This window comes from Castanea sativa, chromosome 9, assembly GCF_040712315.1.
Source record: "Castanea sativa cultivar Marrone di Chiusa Pesio chromosome 9, ASM4071231v1".
Taxonomy (NCBI): domain Eukaryota; kingdom Viridiplantae; phylum Streptophyta; class Magnoliopsida; order Fagales; family Fagaceae; genus Castanea; species Castanea sativa.
The window spans coordinates 21,682,570-21,688,212 of record NC_134021.1 but is presented as its reverse complement, the minus strand read 5'-3'; the positions used below and the strand labels follow the sequence as shown (position 1 = coordinate 21,688,212).

The following is a 5,643-nucleotide window of genomic DNA, read 5'->3' as shown; positions in this document are numbered from 1 at the left end:
TACATGAAGAGTACAAACAAGTAACACATAAAGATTACACCTGACTGAGTTACATTGTAGGCCTAGTGCAGCTCTCTAATTATGCAGACTCGTATAAGCCAAAAACTACAAACGTTGGACCTCCTTTAGGGGGTTGTCTGTGTAGCTATATATGGCGTTGAAACTTTGTCAACATGTCGGTAGCTCCCTCAACGATGCCCTCAGGTTGTAGCTGACCTTTTTCGAAATAAAACTTATTTCGTGCTCCCCATATTGCCCACACCACCACAGCCCATCTTTCTAGTTCATGCTTGTTCAACCTGTGTACCATACTCCGAAACAAGCTGAAGAAGTCAAATGCATCAGTTGGGCTTTTCTGAGTCCTCCTTGTTGGGCTTTGTGAAGCCTAGTTTATGTTTGATCCGGTTGATGACCCGACCCAACCCGAATAATGTTGTGTGATTTTTAATGGGAGATTTTCTGAGGCTTAGTCCATGGAGCGGAGGGTTTTTGTGATTAGGGTTTGGTGTAGTTGGTTTTGAGAGAGAAAAAAGACTGTAGCCGCACCTTTGTATTTTTTCCTGATAATAATGAAATCCCTGCAACTCCGTGGACGTAGGCAAATTGCCGAACCACGTAAATACTGTCTTGTGCGTGTGATTATTTTTCTTTAGCGTGTGTTTTCTCTATTTTTGTTTCTCATAGGTTTAGGAATTCGTGGAAATTCCCTACACTCCTACCCACCCTTGACCAGACATCTCTTGCAAAGGGGCATTCCCATACATGGCATGTAGTCTCGAGTTGTTGGAGGAATATTTCACACCTTGGGACAATTTTCACTTTGCGTCGCTGCAGATTATCTCTTGTGGGCAGTTTGTTTGAACAGGCCCTCCACATTAGAGTTTGTACTTTTGGAGGAACGTTTAATTTCCATATCTTCTTCCACAAACTCCCATCTCTTTAGGCCTGTGAGTGCTCAACTGGAGATTTGTTTAGAAGCCCAAGTGCTATCCCGTAGGTTGACTTGACAGTAAACTTCTAAGAGGCATTTCCCTTCCATATCAGCTCGTTCTTGGTGGTCAAATTGTCCAATGGTACAGCTAGGATTTCTTGCTGGGTTGATGGAGCAAACCGTTTCTATAATTTCCCACGATCCCATTGTCTTCTATCTTCATCAATTAGGTCCCTCACATATAGAGGAGATGGTAAAGGGCTTATGAAAACAGGTGCATGGGGTAGCCATTTGTGAGAAGCCACCTCAATTTGTCTCCCATCACCAACACGCCACTTCATCCCCTTCACTAGGATTTCTCTAGCCATGAGTAAACTTCGCCACACATATGAGGGATTACTTCCAAAATCAGCTTTTAGGAAAGAAAAATTGGGGAAGTATCTTGCTTTGTAGACTTTGTAAAAGAGCGATTGAGTGTGGTGTACCAATCTCCACGCTTGTTTAGCTAGCATGGCTAAATTCAACGCATAGAAGTCACGAAAACCCATCCCTCCTTTGGTTTTTGGACTACATAGTTTCTTCCAATTAATCCAATGGATTTTTTCTCATCTTTTATTTGCCCCCACCAATATTTTGCTAGAGAGGCATTGATGTCATTGCACAAGGAATTAGGAATCTTAAATATGCCCATAGTGTAATTAGGGATTGTTGTAGCACATTGGAAAATCCTAAAATGTTAAAATGAAGTTGCATTAAGAGAATTAACTTCAATTTTCAAATGGTAATATAAGAAAGGATTCAAATGAAAGCACTAACAAAATTCAAACTTGGCAAACTAAAATAACAATTCAATTCAATTCATTTTTAATTCTATTGCAATTTGAAAAACACTATTAACTTAAAAAATTCAATTCAATTCATTTCTAATTCTATAAATTTTGAAATGAAGTTGCTTTAAGAGAATTAACATAAATTTTCAAATGGTAATATACGAAAGGACTCAAATGAAAGCACTTACAAAATTCAAACTTGGCAAATTAAAATGACAATTCAATTCAATTCATTTTTAATCCTATAAATGTTAAAATGAAGTTGCTTTAAGAGAATTAACGTCAATTTTCAAATGGTAATATACGGAAGGACTCAAATGAAAGCACTTATAAAATTCAAACTTGGCAAACTAAAATGACAATTCAATTCAATTCATTTTTAATTCTATTGCAATTTGAAAAACACTATTAACTTAAAAAATTCAATTCAATTCATTTTTAATTCTATAAATGTTATAATGAAGTTGCTTTAAGAGAATTAACTTCAATTTTCAAATGCTAATATACGAAAGGACTCAAATGAAAGCACTTACAAAATTCAAACTAGGCAAACTAAAATGACAATTCAATTCATTTCATTTTTAATTCTATTGCAATTTGAAAAACACTGTTAACGTTAAAAAATTCAATTCATTTTTAATTCTATAAATGTTAAAATGAAGTTGCTTTAAGAGAATTAATGTCAATTTTCAAATTGTAATATATGGAAGGACTCAAATGAAAGCACTTAAAAAATTCAAAAACTTGGCAAACTAAAATGACAATTCAATTCAATTCATTTATAATTCTATTGCAATTTGAAAAACACTATTAACTTAAAAAATTCAATTCAATTCATTTTTAATTCTGTAAATGTTAAAATGAAGTTGCTTTAAGAGAATTAACGTCAATTTTCAAATGGTAATATACGAAGGGACTCAAATGAGAGCACTTACAAAATTCAAACTTGGCAAACCACTACAACAAAATGTATTTTCAGTGACGAAAAAATTCGTCACTAAAATTCCAGTATTTCGTCACTAAGAACCTTTAGTGACGAAATTGGACTTTTAGTGACGAAATTCATTTCGTCGCTGAAACCCCGTCACTAAAAGTCCGATTTGATTTTTTTTTTTTTTTATAACTTTTAGAGACGAAAATATTTCGTCACTAAATGTTTTCCTCACTAAAAACACCATTCAGTGACGAAAATATTTCGTCACTAAAAACACTTTAGTTTATTAAATCATATTTAGTGACGAATAATTTCGTCACTAAAACTATTTATTGGGTACATATAGTGACGAAAAAGTTCGTCACTAAAATTATTTTTAAGAAAATCCATGCACATATAGTGATGAAAATTTTCGTCACTAAAACTATTTCTTACAAAATTTTGTTACATTTAGTGACGAAATATTTCGTCACTAAAACTTATTTTCTGTTTTTATTTTTTTCATGGTTTTGATATTAACCTGTAACCTGTCATTACATTACTAAAACCTCACATTTGAATAATACATTTATTTCAACAACACATTTATAAAAAAAGATCCATACATTCCACAAGTAAAAAATAAAACAAATATCTAATTCAAACTCCTTCCATACAATAATTGTTTTCAACATATAAAATAACTCAAGATGTTTTATAACAATATAAAAAGTGTAGCATAATATAATTAGAACAAACGGAAGATGTCCTCATATGTCTTCAAGTAATGCCAAAAGTAAATCTCCTTAAAACCACCAATAAGAAATCTGCACAAATATAAAATCAATACTACATTAAAATCATAAAGTGAAAACATTAATTATGTTAGGAGAAACATTTCTAATAATACATTAAGAGTAGTCACACCATGTAATGTGGGTCAATTGCTAGAAGAAAGTACTAACCAAAACATGTTTTAACTTGAAGTTGAATCACCCCCATAGGTAAGAGCGTCATCATAACCATTTCTCCTTAAAAAGTTAAGAATATTCTTTTGGACCTCTTCTTGCTTAGCTCGTGCCTCTTGGTCCCTAGCTCGCTCCTCTTGGTCCCTAGCTCTTGCCTCTTTGAGCTCAATGATCTCATTTTCTAACCGTTGAATATACTCCACCGAGGAATTAGATGAGGCGGTGGTTACTAGAGAAGAGGAAGGTCTCATGCCAAGTCCTTTTACAATACCGGACTTCTTCTTAAAAACCAAGTTTGAGATCTCCTCTTGTGTAAGGGGAATTGCATTAGGATCTTGACAATGATCCTCTTGCACTTTGAGAATATTTTCCTATCATTTGAAAAAGAGAAACAAACAAACAATCACAACATTAATAATACATATGTTATAGTTTTACAATCATGATAGAGATGGAATGATAAGGATGGAATGATATACATACATATGTCGCTTCATCCTCATGGTGTATCCACATATTAGTATTTGGATTGAAATGAACATCTTTGAAGATTTTTGCCAATTCAGGAACTTGACCATCATTACTATTTGTCTGATTAATTAACATTCAAGTGTTAGATAGTTATACTTAATTAATCACAACATGTAATATACTAAAGTTTAAGAAAAATGAAAAAATACGCACCTCCTCATCAACCCTAACAACAAGTGCCTTTGTCCTGCATCTATGTTTGCCTGATGTTTTCTTCCTATTTTCAGAGTTCTTTATTGATTTTTCCTAATAAACAACATTCAAGATATCTATTAGATCATGAATAAAACAGTATATATTTACTTTATCTAAGTATTAATCTAATTAGTTTACAACATAATATAGTAAACATTGGATAATAATAATATATGCATAAATAATTTACCAGCCAATCCTTATTGGTCCATCTCTTATCAATTAGTTCAGTCCACAACTCAAGTTTGGATAATAATAATGAGTTTTATAAGGTTTTCTACTAAAATTTACTTACTTTGCTCAAGCTAAGCTTACAACTTTTAGAAAAAATCCAAAGTTATTGCAAACAATGTGTATTTAACCAGCAAAAGAAAAGTTAAATTTATAAGTACTTCAATCTTGAAAATGATCCTCTCACAATAAAAAGAAGTGAAGGCACTAGGCCAGGAGTGATCAATCACTAGTTTTTGCCAAAGGGACATTTTTCACAGCCAAACAGAGCATAACAGAAAACAGAGCCCCTATATTGAAACAAGCAGTGCAAATATTTTTCTGGGTAATCAAACAACTTCTTCCATGCAAGTAGCTATTATAAATTACTGAAGAAACAAAATACCAAAAATCACACACCACAATCATATACCTTAAACAGTGCTAAATCAACACCCAAAATTTTATTTGGGTGTGTTTGTGTTTTTATGTATATATGGGTTAAGAAATTGTGTATATTACAACACACACCATTGCATGTTTGATATAAATCTAAAATTCTTAACATGGAAACACTTAAGCCATCACAGGACTTTTCAGCTTTCAACAGTTCCAAAAGGGGTACATTGTATTGAAATTGGGTATGTATATGTGAGTGCAATGAGGTTAATCAATTGGGCAAGGGTAGATTCAAGATCTAATTAATCAAAAAGCTATTTATTGCTAGAGATACCATAATTCAGAACAAAATTTCACTTCAAATTAGAAAAGAAAAAAATGGAATTAAAATCAAAATGAAAACACTGAGAGTGAACCCACTATTTTTCTTATAAAAAAAAAAACACATATTGGTTTTGTTATTATATTTTAGAAGAAGAATCATCTTGTTGAACTAATTTTAGATCAAGAAGAAAAATTAACATCAAGCATTTAGAAACAAAATCGGCGTCGCCGGCATCTGAATCGTCGCGAACTGAAGCGTCGCCGGCGATTGGGAGCTGAAGCGTCGCGATTGGGAGCTGAAGCGTCGCGATGGACACCAAATCGGCGACGAATGGGAACCGT

The 5,643-nt window shown here is 33.1% G+C and overlaps 1 long non-coding RNA gene across 1 annotated transcript; it reads right to left on the bottom strand.

The window, feature by feature from the left end:
- Window positions 1–3,317: 3,317 nt before the first annotated feature.
- Window positions 3,318–4,235, bottom strand: LOC142609347 (uncharacterized). The gene is made up of 3 exons (XR_012839581.1): window positions 4,126–4,235; window positions 3,640–4,013; window positions 3,318–3,501 (listed from the first exon to the last, which is right to left on the bottom strand). It is a non-coding gene; the product is annotated as an uncharacterized LOC142609347 (long non-coding RNA).
- Between the last annotated feature and the right edge of the window lie 1,408 nt (window positions 4,236–5,643).